General features: G+C 29.8%; 1 protein-coding gene and 1 non-coding gene across 5 annotated transcripts in view; both read left to right on the top strand.

The window, feature by feature from the left end:
• Window positions 1–629: 629 nt before the first annotated feature.
• TRNAS-CGA (transfer RNA serine (anticodon CGA)) lies at window positions 630–711 on the top strand. The gene has a single exon. It is a non-coding gene; the product is annotated as a tRNA-Ser (tRNA).
• Window positions 712–1,374: 663 nt separating this feature from the next.
• The window catches only part of LOC142331723 (echinoderm microtubule-associated protein-like 2), a 422,423-nt gene continuing 401,066 nt past the window's right edge, over window positions 1,375–22,731 (top strand). For 3 of the 4 annotated variants that reach the window (XM_075377770.1, XM_075377764.1, XM_075377766.1), the window contains exon 1: window positions 1,375–1,595. The gene's annotated coding sequence lies outside the window, so the exon portion shown is untranslated. The remainder of the gene's footprint in view (window positions 1,596–22,731) is intronic. The other variant, XM_075377767.1, reaches the window with a different exon arrangement.

The following is a 22,731-nucleotide window of genomic DNA, read 5'->3' as shown; positions in this document are numbered from 1 at the left end:
GAAAAGTTAAATTGTACAATGAAACGAAAACGTAAAAATATCATCAGTGCAATTCTAGTAAGAATAGAAAAATTATTCATTATCCCGGGTAAATCTATAGCAGCTATTACACGCTAATAGTTACGATATTTGATAAGTTTTTTAAATTTCTGTACTTATTATTTACGTGTATAAATATTACACGTTTTATACCCACAAAGTTTACAGTTATTGCGTATGTTTAAAATAGTGATCGTAGTTAAGATCGGTTTATGTAGCTTCATACTATTTATTCAACATGGTTTTAGCAAGATGCAAACGATTTAAATTAGTGTATAACCAGCAACTCTAATACTTTAAGAAGCGTAATTTTTTAATATTTAATTTTGCTTTATAAAAAACGCTGCTTAGTTTTATACTCTATGATGAAAAAAGTTAAAAAAGGTAATGCTGAAGCAAGTCTAGTTCGATGTTGTAAACACAGTTCCGTTAATTTTATTTATTCCGCCACATTAGAAAAAATTTAACTAACTGTAAGAAAATTGGGTCAATTTGTGTTTTTATGAAGTTCAAGGCCATAAATAACAATAAAATACATTACTCTGGCAAAATGTATTAAAATGTTGTAATTTTCACCTCCCCCTTCATGCGCTGCGGTGTCCGAGTGGTTAAGGAGTTGGACTCGAAATCCAATGGGCTATGCCCGCACAGGTTCGAATCCTGTCCGCAGCGATTACTTTTTTTTTACACTTTGTTGCTTTTAGTTTGCTCTTGAGAAGAATTTATAATAATTGTACTCTTAGAAATTGTTTAATTTATTAAACAAAAGCATTTTTATTTTTTTAAAGTTTATTCGTATATCCGCAGCTTTATACGGAACGAATTGGATTAATCAACTAACGGATTTTTATGTCATGTGCGTGCATGATTCTCAGCGACCGTCTAGTAACTTATTTTAACAACTGCGATTTGATAAAACTAATGCTTCTACAGTTTGCTGTAACCATAGTTATTATGAAGCGTATATCTAAAAAAAGTAAATTTCTGGTTTTTCTTAAGTTCTGTTAATTCTAAATATAAACAATTATTTTCGAATTGCATATATTACTAATTACGGTCCTTAACTAGAAATTACCCTTTTATTTAAATAATAAAATATATACAGTAGTATAATGAGAATCCGTAATCCTGATTCTGTTTTTTTTTTTTGGGACAAAAGTTGCAGTGGTTTAATTAATAAATTGTAGGAATGATTTGCGGGAGACATTCGTGTTATGGCTCTACCTAGTTCTGCACTCTGTGCGTTGTAATTGGAACTATTTCCGTTTGTAACGTTGCCATTCGCAAGAAATGTGAAGAATGTTTACTTACCTTCTCAGTCCCACCTGTTGTTTCTTAGCTGTTATAGAGTGGCGGTGAGCGGTTCTAAACGATACAACGTGGTAGTTCGGAAAGTGAATATTTTCGTGTTGGTTTGTTTACGTCCGTTTTTTAAGTGTTTATAATTATTTTATATCAGTTTATTATTGTTTTATTTGTGTTCTTATGTTGTTTATTTTATTATAATTAATTCTGTTTATATTTGTTGTGTGTCTTTGTTCTGGTATGAAAACAAAGTAAGTAGAATTTTTTTAAATTAAAATACCTCATACCTGCAACGTTAAGTAGTACTTACTAATAAAATATTCACTTTGTGTATGTAACTAATTAATCTCTAAACTTAACTTTATATTTTTCGTGTTTTTACCTGTATATTTAAATTTTATTAGGCTTCGATTGTTTGACATCAGTAATAAAAATAATTAATTATATCATTAAATAATTATTATTTTTTATTTTAAACATATTTAATTGTGAAGAAACCACAGTCTTTTAAAGTGTTACTTTTAATCTAATTTTGGATGCAAAAATGATTGGCCATTACAATTTCTATCTGCCTAGGTTAGGTTTTGTACGATTCCTGGTATAATATTAATCGGATTATTTTTTAAATGTGATTTGTACGGCAGCAGATGATAAACAAGAACTGATATGATTTTTTTTTTTGCTTTTTAATTATCTCTTACGTTACTATTCGTCGATCGTAATTTTAAGTATGATCTGGTAGATTTATTTATTAACTGTTGGGTGGTAATAGTTGTATGATCAGTTTTTATTGTCTTAATTTAAAAAAAAAAATCAGTTCTGTTATTGAATCGACATTGTAATCCTAACAGTTTTAGTAGTTGGTTGAATTAACTACTGGACGATGTTAGTTCTTACTTTGCATTCAAGCAAAAGATATTTATCTGTCGATATAATATTTTGTCTCTGCTTCTGTTATATGAAAACAATATTTTTTTTCAGGAAAATTAATGTTAGGAAAAAAAATATATTGTGTAAAAGAACTTGTCCTGACTTGATTAAACAACCCCCAGAAAAAAACTATTAAAGATAAATTGATTAAAATTCGTATACTTGTTCTTACAGTGTAAATGAACACTAAGAAAGGATTAAAATGGACTAACAATGAAATTTACTATTTTTTTAATTTCTCGGTAACAAATAAAGATAACAATCTGATTTTTGGTGTGTGTAATTTTCATGTAAATATCTAAAAAACAATTTTAGATTTTTTGTAATTCAACCTTAAAAGGGATGAAGGAAGGTAAAAAAAAAGTTAAACAATGATTGCAAATTTACCCATTTCCGAATATATGAAACGAGATATTGAATAGATTTATAGGCTTACAAATACTTTTTAGATTAATATCTAGCAACCATTTACGAGTTTTTTTTAAATTTCGATTTTTACTTCCTTGTACGAAATAAAAGAAAAAATTCGCGAAAAATTTCCGTTTTCAGGTTTCAATGGAAATATCGATTTTTACTAGTTTCGGCGTGACGACTGTACGTATTTATATATGTACGTACGTATGTAACTCGCATAACTCAAAAACGATTAGTTGTAGGATGTTGAAATTTTGGACTTAGGATTTTGTAGCATCTAGTTGAGCACCTCCCTTTTTGATTGAAATCGATTGAACCAAAAGTGTCCAAAAAGTCCAGAATCCAAAAAAGTTTGGATTATGGACTTTTTATTAACTGCAGTAATAAGCCCTAATTGAGAGCTTTTCAAAGATATATCATAAATGGTACTTATTGTCATTGGTTCCAGAGTTATAGCGAAATAAAATTTTAATTAATGAAATATTTGGATCTTACGGGAAGGCAATCGGTTCGAATCCGACTTCATCTCCTTATTTTTTAACTTCTTTTTTTAATTTAAATATATTGATCTATTAATAATTATTAAACTGTAAAAAAATTTACGATGAATAATAATTCAATAATAATAAAAAATATCACAATTTTTAATGAAATAAAATATGTACTTTTAAAAATGTGTATATGTAATTTAATAGGCATTATTACATATGTATATATGTAATAGATTTGGCGAATCATCTGATTATTAATTGAAAGAAAGAAGCATTTGGAAAAATATAGTTAAAAGAAGAGACAGACTTATAGGCCACATACTAAGGCATCCTGGAATAGTCGCTTTAATATTGGAAGGACAGGTAGAAGAAAAAAAATTGTGTAGGCAGGCCACGTTTGGAGTATGTACAACAAATTGTTAGGGATGTAGGATGTAGAGGGTATACTGAAATGAAACGACTAGCACTGGATAGGGAATCTTGGAGAGCTGCATCAAACCAGTGAAATAGCTGAAGACAAAAAAAAAATTAATTGAAAGTTATAATTTAGAATCGTATTATTTTTGGATTTTCTTGTTTAATTTAATTTAATTTTATCTACATTAAAGTTAACTACAGAGGAATTGTAAAATAGACCCTCACAAGAACAACATATACACTGAGGCATACATGCCCGATCTTTAATAAATTGCAAAAAAATTCTCATCTTTTAGTTCATTACTCCTCTGATATTGTCGGACAATATTCTTCCTAAGTCGGAATTAATCATTTCGTTTATTTGTTTTTTGTTGCCAATCATTTAATCGCTCTTTGATTTGATATAATTCTTCTGACCTTAATTTGTGTACACGTGATCTAATTTACAAATTTTTTCTCTCTTTATATTTATCATACTCTCTTAATCTTTTTATTCTTTCCTTGGTCTTCTTCTCTCATCAAATAAAGTTCTATTGCAGTATTCGTTCGATGCACTTCATCGTCCTATTTAATTCATCATTAACATATACACAAAATGATGTCAAAAGTTAATTATTTACAGTTAATGTATACCAATTCTAATAATGTTAATTGTATAAATAAAGTTCATGTTTGATTTATTAATAATTATTAACCTGCGATTATGAAAAAGTTTTACGATAAATTAGAATCGAATAAGTTATTAAAAAAAATAAAATTTTATGTACTTTTCATTTTAAAAAAATGTGTTTAATAGTCGTACAAGGAAGTTATGTGGTGTTTTTTAAAGGGTGCGACGGTGTACGGCGCAGCGGTTCAACCAACACAGCCGCTGTTACTGTATGCACGACGCGAATGGCTGCACCTGCCTCCGCTTACTTGATTAAAAAACATGAAATAAAATAAAAAAAATTAAAAACGAAGTACGGTCACTGGAGTTTGTCGGTAACGCTAAGAACCGGGAAAAATGCATTTTTACCCGTACGAAGTTCGGTAACCAGTTATAAATAATATTTTTAAAATTGAGGCCGACTGTTTTGAAAACCAATTCTTAGTTTCGGGTCCTGTATTGACCAAAATATTGCTCTGAAGAAATTACAATACACTGATAATTTATATAAACTGAACAATGTTTAATTTTTATTTATTATTCTCACATGTATGAATTAATGAACCCAGGTGGTGCAGGGGGCAGAACCCCCCCGGCTAGACGGAAAGGACGAATAAAGCGAACCCTTATATATACACGCGCGCGTAAACACACACACGCGCGCGCGAATCTGTTAAATTAACGAATAATTTCTTCATTTGTTGAGAACTTTAAAAATTATATTACACGTTTACTTTCTTAAATTTCTTTTTTTGTTTATTAAACATGATTACTTAAATTAGTTTTGTTTGAATGTGTTTAACGGTTGACTGATCTAAAATTGGTTCTAAAAAAATCTTGTTGCTCATGATTTAAAAATAAAAAATCGTTAATCTTAGGGGATTTTAAGTATATATATTAAATCCTTTTTTCACAAGAAGTATTCCAGCATTGTTTCAAAACGTTTTTACATTCGTAAGATTTTTTTTTATATGAAAATAATGATGCTAAATTTAAATATTAAAATTGTTTTTTAGTGTTTTAATATTTGTGTATAAATTTTTATTTTTATTTTTTTCCGTTAAATAGAAATCATAGAAAGATATATTTCCTTAGCCTATTTAATAGATTAAACGTATAGCGCATTGCAGTGTCAACATAACGTATATTTAATTCAGTCAGTAGTGTTATGTTTTTCAAATTAAATTTAGTACTATCTGTGTTGCAGTATCTTGGTAACAGAAACAATTTAGATTAACGGGTGTTTTGTATGTATGGATGAGTACTCTCTCTCTTACACATACACACACACACACACACATATTTTTATATATATATAAATGTTTATAATACTGAATGTGTACTTTCAAATCTTAGTAAACGTACTGTTTAAATTTAACTTTATTACACGACTGCCCTAAAAGGAGTTCATGGATGGCCACTGGGATAATTAATCAAAATTTTATAAGAACAGAGCCTGATGCCAAAAAATGTGAATTGTGCATGAATGATACGTTTTGTATGTTAGAATGGGGCGACCGAATGAATAGAAAGGGCTTAAAAATTTTAATCATTTCTGCACACTTTTTAACTAAATTTTCTAGTTATTGATTGTTAACGATTGTAATGCAATTTTTTATTGTTTTTTAATGCAATAAAAAGATTATAATGTATTTAGGGTATATGAATGTATGTTACACCGTAGCAGCTCAATGGCTGAACCGATTTATATGTATGATCCAGCGTTGGAATACTTACGTTACAGAGTGTCGTAGGCTCTCTCTCTCTTTCTATCTCTCTCTCTCTCTCTCTCTATATATATATATATATATATATGTGTGTGTGTGTGTGTGTGTGCAGGTGATTAAAAAAAGGGAAATAATCTGGAAACTAATTCTAGCGCAAGGAAACAATTTCGTATAAAGTGTATGCCCGAAAACGCTTTGTTATAGAGTTACGGCTACCGAAAGATTCGCGGGTTTTTCAGTTCCCCCGGCAAAATTTCAGTATATTAGGGGTAATGCTATGTTTTTTGACCTGAAAAATCAAATAAATCAGGTCCCAGAACTGTATCTCCCTTAGTTGTCATGATACCCAACGTAGAACAGAAAATTTCAGTGACAAAAAAACGTTTTTTTATAGGTTTGAAGTACAATAATTTTGTTAAATGACTAATAAATGCGTAAATTTTATTATCAAAACTTGTAGAAGATTTTATTCTGAGAAAATTAATTTATTAAAGTATGAAAAAGAAAAAATCAACTTTTATTAATAACAAACTTAACAAAAAATCTTATGAATTTATAAAAATTAAAAACAGCTGTTTCTAGAACTTTGAAATATTAAAATATTTTTAATTTACTTTTTAAAAATTACTCACTGTAGTTTATACTCTAGTAATTTATTAAACGACTACTCAAACAGGAGTGTCATGTATTTAGGGTGAATATATGTACGTTTCTTATAGTGTAATAGCTGAACCGATTTAGATGCATGAACTCGCGTTCGAATCCTTACGTTACCGGGAGTGTCATAGGCTATATATATATTTATATAATTTTTTTTTTAAATAGGTTTAAAAAATTTGAAAAAAGTTATACTGTATACAAAATTCTCACCCGAACGCTCTTTAATTATTCTATATAAAGAGCAATGTCTTTTTTGACAGTTGTGATTTTAATTTTTTTACCGATTCCTTTTAATAGCTACGATTTATTTCGCATTTCATTTGTTGTGATTTAAAGCTCTAAAACTTTGTTGTAAAAAATTCTTCAAACTGTAATTTTTAAGAATTTATGTCTGAAAAAAGCTCTACAACATAATAAAATAATATTTGTTACTTAACTATATGTTATTTTAAAAATTGTATCCGTACAGGGCTCCTCTGAACCCTGATCAGTATCCTATGAACCCTATGTACAGTATTTGCTTGTTAGCCGTCAGTCTGTCCTGCAGGGACAGACTCGGGTAATATATTACAACCATTTAAATTAGAAATTCATCAAACATTATAGCGATTTGTCGCACATAAATTTGTTTGTTTTCAAAAATAGATATTGTTTTGTAATTTTTGAAAAAGATGTATGTTTTTACTTCCTTGTACGAAGTAAAGTAAGTATTGTGATCGTGAAAAATTTCGGGTTTTAGATTTCAACGGAAATATCCATTTTTACCATTCCTGAATCCATTTTGACTAGTTTTGGTGTGACGTCTGTACGTATGTATCTCGCATAACTCAAAAACGATTAGCCGTATTTAGGACTATTGTAACATCTAGTTGTTCACCTCCCCTTTTGATTGCAATCGACTGGACCAAAAGTATCCAATAAAGCCCAAAATACAAAAAGAAATTTCGATTTTGGACTTTTTCTTAACTGTACTAATAAGCCCTCTGAGAGCTTTCTAGCGATATTTCATCAGTGGTATTTATTTTCATTGGTTCCAGCGTTATAAACAAATAAAATTTTAATTAATGAAATATTTTGATCTTACAAGGGGAAGGAATTCGGTTCGAATCAGACTTCACTTCATCTCCTTTCTTTTTTTTAACTTTTTTTTAAATTTAAATATATTGATTTATTAATAATTATTAACCTCTGGTTGTAAAAAAGATTTACGATAAATAATAATTCAATAGTAACAGTAAAAGAAAAAATATCAGAAGTTATTAACAAAATAAAATTTTATGTACTTTTCATTTGAAAAAAAAATGTGTATATATGATTTAATGGGGGTATAAGGAAGTCATGTGATGCCCATATCAGATTTTTTTAGTTAGGGTGCCATGGGACATCAAGAAATGCAAAAAAGTGAGGAGGTGAATTCTTCGTGTTTGTTATTTTAAGCGTTGCTTACGATATCTGAGTTTTTTCGCAACTTACGTGAAAACAAAAATCTACAAATTTAGCGCAGCAACTCTCGAATAATATGCTGCTGCCTTGGTTCAATACCCGCGGTAGGTTTAATTATTCTAAATATTTTTTTATTCGCTGGTTCAATCAAATAAATAGGTCTTTATTTCATTTATAATATAAATAATTTTTTTTTATACTTTGAACTTGTAATTCATATATATATATATATATATATCGTTACTATATCAATTAATTATACATTCGTAACAAACACAAGTTGAGTCTTTGGAGGATGAAACTAGACTAAATAAGAATAGAACATTAGAACAAATCAATTAATCAGAATATATAAAAAAAAAAAAATTTAAACAGTAACAAAAACAGTGAAAATTTATAGAGTAAGAAAAAAAGTGAAATTTTTATTTTAAAATTTAAAAGTCCTTCATTAATAAAGTTTAAAGTTCCTCATTTCAATAAAAAAGAAGCAACTTATATAAATGAGAAATTGATGATTCTGTTAAAATTTGCAATCGAAGTCTCAACAGGAGAGAGATAGGTTAACTGGCTCAGGAAATCATATCTCGGCCGGGCTGAACTTATGAAAATTTTACTCGGACTAGTTTTGAGTTCCTTTATAAAGATGGAAAAATTTTGTCTGATACATTTTTTCCCAAATTTTAATTGGAGTTTTCAACTTCTTCCAAATTTATTGTTGTTTTCTTCATACTTGGTACGTATACATTTTTCCGGAGAAATTTAGCTACATCGTTGACACTTTTTTTAAGCTGCGAAATTATAAATATCAGCGTGGCAGAATTTTTTTTTTTACATAATAATTTATTTTAAAAACGTTTAGATTTTTTTGGAATTTCTTTAGGCCAATTTATAGATTAACCTATCATTTCAATTTTATTAAAATTTATTTTTATTAAAGATATTGGTAATAAAATATTTAATAAAAGAATCTATCGATATCGATTATTAACCGATTAATTTACGCATATCTTGTAGTATTTTTTTACAGTTATATATTTTTCCTATATATTTAATCCAGTCCAATACCAATTCATTATCATCCATACCTTTTTTTTGTTGTATCAATAATATCGGTGGACATTTTTCACCTTTCGGTAGATTTTTTTTTTTTTTTTTAAACTATTTACGGGGTTGTTTTCTCCATCCGAAAGTATTATCAGCATCGCCGAGCAATGTTGTTTTTAATAATCGAGTATTTTATTTGAATACTCTTTGAACCTGTAATTTCAATTGTTTTTATGCATGGGATTTAGAAAGACTTAGGTGTCTGGTGAGCATTCCCGATTTGATCTAGGAAGTAATTGCTCCTTTTTCGTAAATTTATGACATGTCTTTAAAATTTTGTTAGTTTATCTTCGTTGCGGAGACGCTGTACTATCGTCATCCTTATTCGAATGGAAAATGTATCTAGGTAAGGAATTCAGCGTACCTAGTTAAGACTAAATTTAAGTTGCCCAGGGACATTCGTCAAATCCTGGGCAATGATAAAGACGTTTTGAACCGGCTGTTTATATTACTTGGACGTGTTAATATTTTGCATACCTTTTAATAGTGTTAAAATTATGATTATTATGTTAAATTTTTATTTTTTCTATTATCCGAGAAGTAGCCTTCTACACTCCTCTCGGAGTTTCCTTAGAGTTATTTCATTTTTATATTTTAAATTTAGTTTTATATATATATATATAGGTTTTTTTTTCTGTGATAGTAATTATAATTAATTAATTTTTTAGTATGTTAGATGTGGCAGTAGTTGTATATTTTTGTGTTCAATATTTCTTTTTTTGATTTTAATATTTTAGTTTTAAGTTTTAATTCTGTTTTTTAATTTCTAGTTTAAGGTATTTTTTAATTTTAATTTTTGTTGTTTAGATTTTATACTTTATTTTTTATATTTTTGTTTCCCGGGCGATGATAAACGTTTTTAAAACGTTTTTAAAACGTTTTTCGCCCCCCTCAAAGAAAAAAAAAAGTTAAGACTAACTTTAAATTCATTACTTGAAAGTAATAATTTTTTAAATTTTGATGTCGCCAAATTAAAGGTCATTAAGTGATTTTAATTGATTGATTTTAATTTGATGCCAACTTATAAAAAATTAATTACAAAAAGTTTTTTTTTCTTTAAATGTTGTTTTAGTTATTTATACAAAAAAATTATTTTATAATATTTCTTGTTTTTATTTTTTTAAATTTCTTTTTATAAAATTGTTAGTTATATTTTGAATAATAGTCTATTTTGTTTTATGGACTAGGAAGGAATTTAACGATTATTTTATCTTAAACATTTTACTTTACGTGTTTATTGTTAATAGATTTAATACAGTATTATATTATTTACAATTTTATAAACATTTTATAAAAATTCACTAAATTTTACGTAAGAGATAAGACGATTGACCGTGTTGTTTAGTTTTTTATTAAATGCATTATCATAATAATTGTAAATATTAATTTATTTATATATCAATCGATGTTGTTTTGATCTTTTATTTTCTTATTATAATATTTCAGCGATTTAATATTTTATCTCCAATTGTTTGATTATTAAAACTTTTTATCGTCTTATTTACCTACATTTATTGTATTACTTAAAGAATGTAAAATTCCAATTTGATCATTCAACATTGATGACACATTAATTGAGGCGGATCGAAAAATGTTAGAAATATAGAGGCTAGTCCAAATAGAACTACCGTATCTGCATATAGGGACAAATTGTGCGTCATACGCGAATAATTTGTCCCGAATGACGGTTGTAAAAATCTGATGTGGATACCACATGACTTCTTGTACGCCTATTTAATTACATATAGACATTTTTAAAAGTACATAAAATTTTATTTCATTAATAATTTCTGATATTTTTTTATTGTTATTATTGAATTATTTATTGTAAAACATTTTTTTACAATCAGAGGTTAATAATTTTTAATAAATCAATATGTTTGAATTAAAAAAAATAAAAAAGTTAAAAAAAGTCTGGTTGGAATCGATGCAAGGCACATCATACAAGGGGAGGCCCCCTTGTGAGTTCCAAATATTTCATTAATTTAACTTTTATTTGGCTATAACTTTGGAACCAATGAAAGTAAGTACCACTTATGATTTGTCGTTGAAAAGATCTCAATTAAGGCTCATTACTGCAGTTAAGAAAAAGTCATTTTTTGGATTTTGGGCTTTTATGGACACTTTTAGTCCAGTCGATTGCAATCAAAAGGAAAGGTGAACAACTAGATGTTACAATAGTCCTAAATCCAAAATTTCAACATTCTACGGCTAATCGTTTTTGAGTTATGCGAGATACGTACTTACAGATGTCACACCGAAAATAGTAAAAAGTGAATTCAGGGATGGTCAAAATGGATATTTCTGTTGAAATCTGAAGCCGATATTTTTCGCGATCACAGTATTTCCTTTACTTCATACAAGGAAGTGAAAATAGTCTGCGCATCGTACATGGATTTTAAGCTTTCACATTGATGATGATGTAATCATTAAACTTATATTTATTAATAAAATTCAAAAAAATAAAATTTTTTTTTTATTCTTGAATTTTCCAACTGGCTTCACCGTGGATTATGGATGTATACAGTTCAAAATACATCCATAATATAGTGATAACATTCCATAACTTGACTAAGTGTTAACCGATTTAAAAAAATAAAATGTCATTTTGTTCGAAATAAAAGGCTTAATATTTTAATAAATAACATAAATTTTGATAAAACTAATATTTATGGAGATAGGAATAGAAAAATAAACATGGCCGCCATTTTGTTATTTTCGAAGGTATTTAAGTCCTGATTTTTTGATAATTTTAAAACTTTATTACCAAGACGGTTACTAAATATTAATGTGATTCGTCTATCTGAACCTGAGAGATAAATTATTATAAAATAATTACAAAATGACGTACAGGTGGAGAACAAATGAGAAATTTTCATTTTTCTTAAGGATATTTTTTATTTAGTTTTACAAGTAGAATCCGAAAAAGTATAGGCAGCTCACCATGTTAGAAACACCTTGTGTATATATTTTTTTTTTTTTTAAAATAAAGTAATTTAACTAAAAAATAGTATTATTCCAATTCCAAAACCTTAAATTTATGTCATTCTTCTGGAAACTTTTTTTTTTATAAAGTTGAAGGTTTCACGCCTTTAAGTTTCTTTTGAACAGTTTTGTTTTTTCATTAGGCACCTTTTTTGTACAGGCATATTTGTATTTTAAATAAAATGACAATAAAAATAGTTAACAATAAAAACAATGACATAAAAAAGTTATGTTTAAAAAAATATTTTTAGTAGATAAAAACGTATTATTTTTTATCTTTTGGGGTAGTTTTTAAAAATCAGTATTATATTTTTTTAAATTTATTTTTTATTACCTTAAGGCCTATGTAGACAGTATAGGAGTTTGTTGTTGATGGTAGAGCTTGCATGCTTCGTTACTTCAAAGATCTCTACCGATGGTTGCTAAGCTACTTTGTATGGCCTCCCGACCTGGTGAACGAAGATATAAGAATTAAACTTAGATGTGCAGTATACCAGCGTCTATTTCCATGTTAGGACCGGTTTCAAAACAGTGTTTGCTTTCTTTGTAAAGACTAACTACAAACAGCTTCATGTATTCTTTATGTTTTAGGAACAGCTACAACGGAATCCCATCGTTCAAAGATTTTCTTAGTTTTATTATCGTGGCTCGATCTGCTCTATTAAAACAGAATATTTCAAAATAGGAAGCGTATTGGCTGGGTACTATCATAAAAAAAGAGAAATTGATTAAAATAATGCCAAAAGGATTATAATAGAAGTATGTGCTAAGAAGAGAGGAGGCTGAAATTATTAAAAATTATAGACAATCTTTAAGGCAGTAGAGTTGTAAGGGACTCAATTCTTAGCTCTATATAAAAGAGAATGGAGGCAGTTATGGTGCGATGGACCTGCCTCAGTAATAACCATTTGATAATGACAGTAATTTTATTGAAAGTTTATATACATTTTAGGTAGATTTCATAAGAAAGCTACGTATTGCAATGGGTACCATGATTCGACTTCCGGAAAATTTCGACATATCTTCGCGTTTCACATCCACCAGACCCGAAAACCACCGTCAGCTCAAAAGTTTATATATATATATATATTTTTTTTTTTTTTTTCACTTTCTTGTGGTCACGATAAATGCCATAATTTTGCGCCAATCACTTTTAAATTGTTCCTTAAGGATAATTCGTCCCAAAATCTCGGTCGGGTTCGTTAACGGCCAAAATCGGATCATGGGGTTGGAAATGGGGGGCTTTTATGTTTTACTTAATAACTTAGTTATTAGTTATTAACTTAGTTATTAATAACTTAGTTATTAAGTAAAATATAGAATTCGTTTAAAGTTCCTACTATTGTTTGAATAAGGGCCTAAAACTTATCTAAGTAAATTTTTTTTTATATCACCAACCATTGGCCCAGGGGTTTGAAAAGATGGGGTTTTGAAGACAAAAAAGAATCATACCTCTCTTAATAGGCACAGTATCGAATCGATTTAAAAAGGTCGTTAGTCCTCTAAAAATTATCTGAAACAATATTTGATATGACCAACCCTTACGGCAACGGATGACCAAAATGTTGCTGGAATTGAAAGATGGGGCTTGTAGATGCCAAACATGTGAAACTTTTTTTCACATGCGGCCATTGTTGTATTGAGTAAATTTGAAGTTTTTGTTAACTTTAAGGTAGAAATCTTTTTTATCCTGTACTTAGCACTGGTGAAATCTACCTCCGCCTTCCAGAAGGGATTTGTTTTTTACATATACGTATTGTTTTATATACATATACGAGGTGTGATAAAAAAATACGGTGAATGAATTTTTATAGCGGCAACTACCGACGCTACATCCATATGCTGTAATTAGTCCAATAGCGTGATCTACTGAGACAGGCAGGGACAAGTTGTAACACGTTCGAGCTTGCCAGTCAGCTGTCAGAGCCGCTAGAGTGAGATTGTGTTTATCGTGTCTGTCGCGCAACATGGATTTTAAACAACGCATTAACATTAAGTTTTGTTTTAAGTTGCAAAAGAGTGCCAAAGAAGCTTACGAAATGTTAGAATCGGTGTACGGCGATAATCCGGTAACTTTGAAGATTGTGTACAAGTGGTATGACGATTTAAAAACGGAAATGAGTCTCAAAAACAGTTGAAAATGTGCAAAAAGTGGAAACAATGGTTCGTTCAAACGGGCGAATGACTATTTGAGAGCTATCGGAAGACCTTAACATCTCGTACGGATCCGTTCAAAGAATTTTAACTAATGTATTGCAAATGAGACGAGTGAGTGCAAAAGCGACCAGAAAAATGGACCAATGGCTTCCTTTTTCACCATGACAACGCGCCGTGTCACACCTCGCTTCTCATTCGCGAGTTCTTGACTGAAAAAAGTGTTCCTGTCTGTCCACATCTGCCATACTCACCGGATTTAGCACCATGCGACTTTTGGCTCTTCCCAAAAATTAAAACTGTGCTTAAAAAAAAAACTTTTTGACACCATTGCTGACATTGAGAGGGCCACGACCGAGCAGCTGAAAGCCCTTCCGAAAGACGCCTTCCAGAAATGCCTCCAGTCATGGAGTCGACGTTGGGATAAGTGCATTGCTAGCCAAGGACAGTTCTTTGAAGGAGATTAAATCGAATTCTATGTAACCTTATTACTTTTTTTAATAAAAAATTATTCACACTATTTTTTGATCACACCTCGTATGTCTATACTAACATTACCATTGCGGCTTTGCCCCCGCTATATGCTTACTTAAGTGGAGGTCAATTTTTTCTATTTTATGTTTTTTAGTCAAGTAAGGAGGCAGATTTAGCCAGTCGCGTCGAACATACAGTTACAGTGGCAGTTGCTATGTTGGTTAAGCCGCCGCGTTGTACATCGTCGCATCCCTTAAAAAATTGAAATTAAAAAACCCCGAGAATGATTTTTAGATATTTATCTGAAGAATATTTCTATGTCCCAATCTAGTGAATATGTAATTTAGTATAGTCGGAATTTGGGAAAATTTGCAGTCAGTGTTAAAATATTTTTTTTTTTACCTTTCTTCATCCCTTTCAAGGTCGAATTTCGAAAATCTAGAAATTAGTTTTTATATAATTACATGAAGACTACACATATCAAAAATCAAGTTGATAACTTCAATTATTACCAAGAAAAAAAAAGTAAATTTAATTGTTACTCCATTTTAACCCTTTAAATTCGGAATATCTAACAGTCCTTTCTTATCGTGCACTTACATCATAAGAAGAAATTTTCATCAATTTATCTTCACTAGTTTTTACTGGGCGTTGATGAATCAGTCAGCCAGGACATGTTCTTTTATATATATATATGTACAGGTGTCCTTTAAAGGCGAGACCAAACTCTAGGAAGTGATTCTATTTAACATACTGAAGAAAAATTGTCCAATGAACATAGGTCCGAAAAGGCATATTTTGCTGACTATCGGTCATTTTGTTTTTTAAGAAAAAAATTATTTTTCAAGAACGTTTGAAGATAACGCAATAAAATTTTGTACCTTATTCTAAACCATCATTTTTTAATAGGAAAAAAACGATATCCTTTGTTGACAAATTTCAAAATGACGGTCGTTTCAATTTTTTAATCTTAACTATCATAGGAATTATTAGATTATCAAATTGTGTTTTATTATAAAAATTATGAAGCATTTTTTTATGGACAAAACGACACCTTAGTCGTAAAGATCCGACGTAAAACAACAGAGTTATTACAAAAATTGACCTATATCAATTGGCGGCCGTATTGCTTTTTTTGTTATTGTGGTTTCTGATTAAAATTGCTAATTTTAGCAATCAGAAAATTTGATTTATTTATCAAGTGAGTTACAATATTAAAAAAAACAAGATGGCCGTCATATCGGTTTAAGCCTACTTTTTTCAATAACTCTGTTGTTTGTCGTCAAATCTTTACGAGTAAGGTGTAGTTTTGTTCACAAAAAAATTCTTCATGATTTTTATAATACAACACAATTTGATAAATCTAATAATTTCTAAATATTTAAGATTGAAAAATTGAAAACGACCGCCATTTTGAAATCTGTCAACAAAGAATATCGTTTTTTTTCCTATTAAAAAATGTTGGTTTAAAATAAAGTATAAATTTTCATTTGCGTTATTCCAAGAGTTCTTGAAAAATCATTTTTTTCTTAAAATACACAAAATGGCGAACAGATAGAAAAAATATGCGTTTTCGAACTTATATTCACTGGATATTTTTTCTTCAGAATGTTAAGTAGAATCACTTCCTAGAGTCTGGCCTCACCTTTAAAGGACACTCTGTATATTGCGTCTTCTATTTATGAATGTACTATAACTCTTATTTTTCAAATATTTAAAACATTAAACTAAGAATATAATTTTATTTAAATTATATAACAAGATTATTAATATTTTAAGGAAACCTTTACTTCTCAAACTCTTGTTTTGATCTTCATAGTTTTAACCACACCCTGAACTTTGCTTTTAACAATATTAAAATCATAATATTCATCCTGGTATTTTATGGCCTATTAAATATTGCATGTTTCAAGTTAATTTCCAGCCCAGTGAGGTCTCTATCGTTGTAAGAAAGCGGTTAACTACATAATTAAAGATGTAAATCTATTTTTTAATTCTTCATTAAAGAAATACAAATATAATATTATTATTACTATTATATCGGTTGTTTTAGTATGTTATCTATGCCATTGAGAAAATCATGCGACGTGGATTTTCTTTAAATGTTTATCTTGAATTTTGTTCCCATTGATATTAAATGTTTTTTTTTAATATTATGAATTATATCTATTTGTCTTTCTTTTATTTCGGTAAATTAAGAACATGAAAAATTGCATGTATTTCCTCCATATCAATTTTCCTATTAAGAGAAAGAACCGTAAATATAAATTATATATTGCGTAACAGTTTACCCTTTTACTATTGTAATTTATTTATTTACAGTATTTATTTATCGAATAATTTAAAATTACAGTTCAATGTCATTTTTTTAAAAATTTGTTCTAAACTTTCACTCTTTTAAACCGTATTAATATTTAATCGATTGTCACGGTATTGGAATTGTTGTTACAGTCATTACTTATAATTTAATATTTGTTATTTATTAAATGGGGAGAGGTTAGACTTCATGGTCCTTTTTTGTAATTGTTTAATTCTGTCATAATTGTTTAATTATAGTGGAAGTTTTTCATGGAATATTGTAAAATTATCTTTAAATAATTGTAACAATATATGTAATTGAGGTTAATAATTATAAACCTTGAAATGAAAATTTTTATAAGAAAAAGATTTTGATAAAATAATTAACGGTAAGAATCTCTTCTTTTCAACGTCAAGTCTTGTGTTGGGTGATAAAATCCTACACACATGATAGTCATCTGTTTAAGATAGATTGGCTAAGTGTGTAACGAAAATACCTTGACATGAACGAACGGGTAAAACCGCATTTTTTGCTAAATAAAGAACAAATCATTAATTTTTTTATTCTTAGATATAGTTTTTATTTTTCTTGCCAGTTTTTCTAAAATTAATTTTAACAGAAATGAATGGAACTATTTCAGTTACTAAAGAAACTTGAATTCAATCGACTTTTACAAAACTATTTTGATTATACCGGTTAAATGAGGCGAGGCGAAGTATTTGTTTGACAAATACTTGCAGTTCATTAAAGTTGCTATTAGAATCTTTGGCGAGAAAATAATTTAACATTTGCTTTTAATAGCATCCAAATTTACCTATGATTTTGTCGTCTTTTTTTTTTTTTAACCTCCAGGTCCGCAGTCAAGCAATTCTTTCGGCAGAGGATGAGATGAGTGTTTTGTAGCGTGTGTGAAAAATGCCATGCCTGACCGGGATTCGAATCCAGGACCTCCGGGTGAAAGGCCGCGACGCTACCACTCGCCCCACGGAGGCGGGCTATGATTTTGTCGTCTGGTGATGGTCGAACATCACCATTATAAACTTTGAAAAATCTCCGACTTATCTCTTGTAGGAAGATGTGCATTCTAAAAGTGAAACCGTCTTTATTGGTCACTTGGTCAGAATTTAGGATTAGAAAATGTTCTTATACATTAAAGTCATGATGGGTTTGTGTTATTCTCATTGAGAAAAACGGGTCGTATATTTTTGCCAGAACGGTCCAGATAGTAACTTACGTTTGTGCCTAGCGTGGATATGGAAGGGGATAGAGCCGCCATTTTGGCACCAAAAACGTTTCTACACTCAGTACACATCAAGCTGTCGTAGCGTGTGGACTATGAATTTTCTACTTTGTTCGTTGTGAATTATTGAAATGTGCGCTTCAACAGAAAATCCCGCCAGCTATGAGGTGCGTTCAGTGTTTAGGAATATACTGGAAAAACCCTCAAACCAATTGAAATTCATCGACAACTTTGTGAGGTGTACGGAGATGAAATAATGATTGAAGGTGGAATGAGACAGTGGTGCATTAAGTGTAAAAATGTTCATGATGAGGACCGCAGTGGTCGGCCTAGATGAACTGACGATAAATATCAACGATAAAATTCATGAAAATCGGCACATTACGATTACGGAACTCTGGCTTTATTTCACGAAGTTGACTGAATGAAATTGTATCGGGAAAGCTTGGTTATTACAAGTTTTGTGCCAAAAATCTAAGGCGGCAGATTTCTTCAGAGAAGGAATTGAAAAACTTGTACATCGTTATGATAAGTGCCTCAATTTAAATGGTGAATATGTAGAAAAATAGTTTAAGATTGTCCCTCTGTATATAATAAAATTTCTTTTTTTATTTGGATAATGTTTTATTTCAAAACGTAAGTTACTTTCTGGACAGCCCTCATACATGGCTAAGAAGACAAAAGATTTCACGAATAAGGTATAGAGATATCTGGGTTATTGCTGCTCTAGATCCTATTTTGTGGATTCAAACACTTACCATTTTCATATTTCTCTTGTATTTAACAGAATAATTTCCTAAACGGTTCTATACTTATTTTTAATCATTTTTTTAGATTATATAAAAATCCTTTTTAAGTAAGCCTGTAAATTAGTACTTTATTGTGATTGGTTCGTCACATTTCTTTTTATCACGTACGTTGCGGCACAATTTGGACTATACCATGTGGTATTTTAGTTAATTTTCCTGAAATAGACAAATTTTTAACTGAATTGCAGTTTTACTCTTACATATATCCTTATCTTAAATTCAAGTAGCAGCCGTTACAGTCCTACCTGTGGAAATTTCCTTCCTACTTAATTATAATCTGTTGACTTTCGATTGGTTAATGAAATTAAACTGGTTTCTACAGCAACATGGCGTATATATGGTAAAAAATTGGCTCAAAACGCGTTCTGTAGTTTGGTTATACGTCCATCTGACTCAGTGCTGGTAAAACAGAGATGAGTGAAGTTAAGAATCTGACGTAATCCCTCTGTCCGACTCTGAAGTGCTAGGTGTGATTTGGTAATAATTGTGTAATAATTTTTCCCTTATCGTGCACAAATATGCACGATAAGGGAAAAGAAAGACATACATTCTACATAACCGATGAACTCGCTCAAAAACGTAAATATAGATTTGAAAGTTCCGAAAACGTTGAAACGAAATTTTATGTTTAATGTGGATAACAACGTTGGAATTCAACTGAAAACAAGTGTTCAAAAAAGGTGTTGTTATTTTCGTAGTCACACAAAGCCTTCATTTGAGAAGTTAAGGCAAGAAATGTACAACCATCTTCTTAATAGTTAGAACTTGACGTTGAGTGGTTACCATTTTTTTTTATATTATACAAAAACGGTCCGATGACTTTTCAACGCTTTGAAACCAATCAAAAGATTATGGATGAGGTTAATAAATGGCTGGGTGCCCCTTGGTTGCCCCTTGAGTGCCCCTTGGTTCTTCGTTGTCGCAAAACTGTAAGTAAAATAGTCATGCACCAGATCATAGATTCTGGTTAACAAACTGATGACCGGCTAAGAAAGTTGTGCAGTAATTCTGTATAAACGGAAGAATGGTCTCCTTTTCGCAACTTTTCGGCTCTTAATACCAAACCATAGAATATTAAATTATGAATTATAAGGTTTTTCATGATGGTTCAATGTAGGATTTTTATTCCTAGTATCATAGCTCTAGAATTGTTCTGCAAGACGGAAAGTCTGGTAATCAGTCAAAAATAAAGATTTTTCTTTTCTGAATTTTCGATATTTCGTGATCCAGGGACTCCAAAAAAATGTAGGGGTAATTTTCTTACGTACGCATGTACGTGGATTGGCGTGTTCGAATCTGAATAAGCTTCAATTAAAGTTATTACTTAATAAGCCTAATGAAGCTTTTACTGGATAAACCGATATTGATGAAATTTTGTATAGACTCGTGTAATGGGGCAATTTGTTCGTAAACTTTTAGGGTCAATATTTCCAGGGGGGGAAGTAGATAATTTCATGGGGTCGGTTTTATCTTTTTGCTAAAGACGCACGTAGTCAACCGTCCTTCATCACTCGTGTTACTACATCCGACTTTATTATCTGTATAAAACACACCATTCGTGCAAAGTGGAAAGATGATTGGACTGCTACAGTAAATAATAAAATTCGACATATCAGAGATTCTGTTTTGACATGAACTCTTCATGCCGGGAGGAAATAGTCCTCGATTGCGGTTAGGACATATAAGAGCTTTCTTTTTACTTCGTACAAGGAAGTATTGTGATCGAGAAAAAATTCAGATTTCAACAGAAATATCCATTTTGACCGTCTTTGGATCCATTTTGACTAGTTTCGGCGTGACGTATGTATGTATGGATCTCGCATAACTCAAAAATAATTAGCCGTAGGATGTTGAAATCTTTGATCTAGAATTACTGCAGTATCTAGTTGTGCATCTTTTCTTTTTATTGCAATCCACTGAACTAAAAGTACCCAAAAAAGCACAAAATCCAAACAAATTTGGATTTTGGATTTTTCTTAGCTCATTAATAAGCCCTCATTGGTAGTTTTTCAACGACATATTATAAGTGGTACTTATTTTAATCGGTTCCAGAGTTAAAGCCAAATAAAATTTTAATGAATAAAATATTTGAATCTTACAAGGGGAAAGCACATCGGTTCGAATCAGACTTTATCTCCTTTTTTCTAATTTAAATATATTGATTTATTAATAATTATTAACCTGTGATTGTAAAAAGATTTTTACGATAAATAATAATTCAATAACAATAAAAATAAAAATGAAAAAATTTCAGAAGTTATTAAATAATAAAAGTTTAAGTATTTTTCATTTTAAAAAATTTGTATATGTAATTTAATAGGTGTACAAGGAAGGAAGGAAGGTAATCAGATCAAATTTTTTCTGTGTAGCTTCGGAACCACTGTAAGGTGGATGAACTTCATAAGGAGGAACTTCAGAGGATGGATAAGGATATGTGTGAATGTAAATGAAATGTAGTCTTGTACAGTCTCAGGTCGATCATTCCTGAGATATGTGGGGGACGTACTAGAGCTACCCACGGTTTTATGATGTTAGCAGAAAATGCACCACTTTGAATACGAGGCGACTACCGCGCCACATCTTTGTGGACTACATATATTATGCTTTCTTACGTCGCAATTTTAAATTACCGAGTAACATTCGCCGTATCCTAGGCAATAATAAAAAAGTTTTAGATCAGGTGTTATTCCTACGGAGTATAAATATGTTTCATAAAATTTACTATTTGCCATTTGACACCAACGATTAATTTTTAAAGCAATTATTTGTGTTGCACATTCCACTCATTATTTTAATTATTATAAATTCTTAGAAATTTAATTTTTGTTATCCGTGAAGGGGCCCCTTACACCTCTCTCGGACTTTTTAAATTTTCATTTGTGTTTATTTAAATTTTTTATTTTTATTTATTTATTTTTCCTGTGTTCTTATTATTAAGATTCCCGATTGTAATATTAGTTGAAATTTTTTAGTGATATTTTATCTGTATTATTAGTTATAAGATTTAGTTTTTTAATATTGTAGTTTTAGGTTTTCTTGTTATAATATGTTTTTTCCGGGCGATGATAACGCGAAAGCGTTTATCGCCCTTAAAAAAAATTTTCTCCAAGTTTTTCAGACATAATCTCATTTCATACATGAATCTCAGTACATGCGTGCATGCATTTTTTACCATTTAAAAAAAAATTGCTTCAATAAATCCACCTTTCCAAAAAATCGAAAACCATCTTTTTATTTATTCGATATTTTTTAACCGAATTTAAAAAAATATTTTTCTAGGCATATTAGTACTGCAACTGGCCCAAAAAATACTTTGGGGGCAATATTGAGAATGGGGGAGAGCAAATCAAAGTATAAAAATATCGATTTTTTGAATTTTTTAAAACTTCTTTTGATTTATTTTCATGTGCCATTATTTTTCCACTATATAAGAATAAATAACCAATGCCAGGAAAATATTACAAATTTTTTGTCATTCTTTTCTTTTATTACCCATTTTAAATTAGAATTTAATATGACACTAGTACATACGCCTATATATATTCCATACGACGGTAAGTCAATTATTATCCGCAACGTAGTTATACATTT

Source organism: Lycorma delicatula, chromosome 10, assembly GCF_047948215.1.
Source record: "Lycorma delicatula isolate Av1 chromosome 10, ASM4794821v1, whole genome shotgun sequence".
Lineage (NCBI taxonomy): Eukaryota > Metazoa > Arthropoda > Insecta > Hemiptera > Fulgoridae > Lycorma > Lycorma delicatula.
The sequence above is the reverse complement of the archived record's forward strand: the minus strand, read 5'-3'. Positions and strand labels throughout refer to the sequence as shown.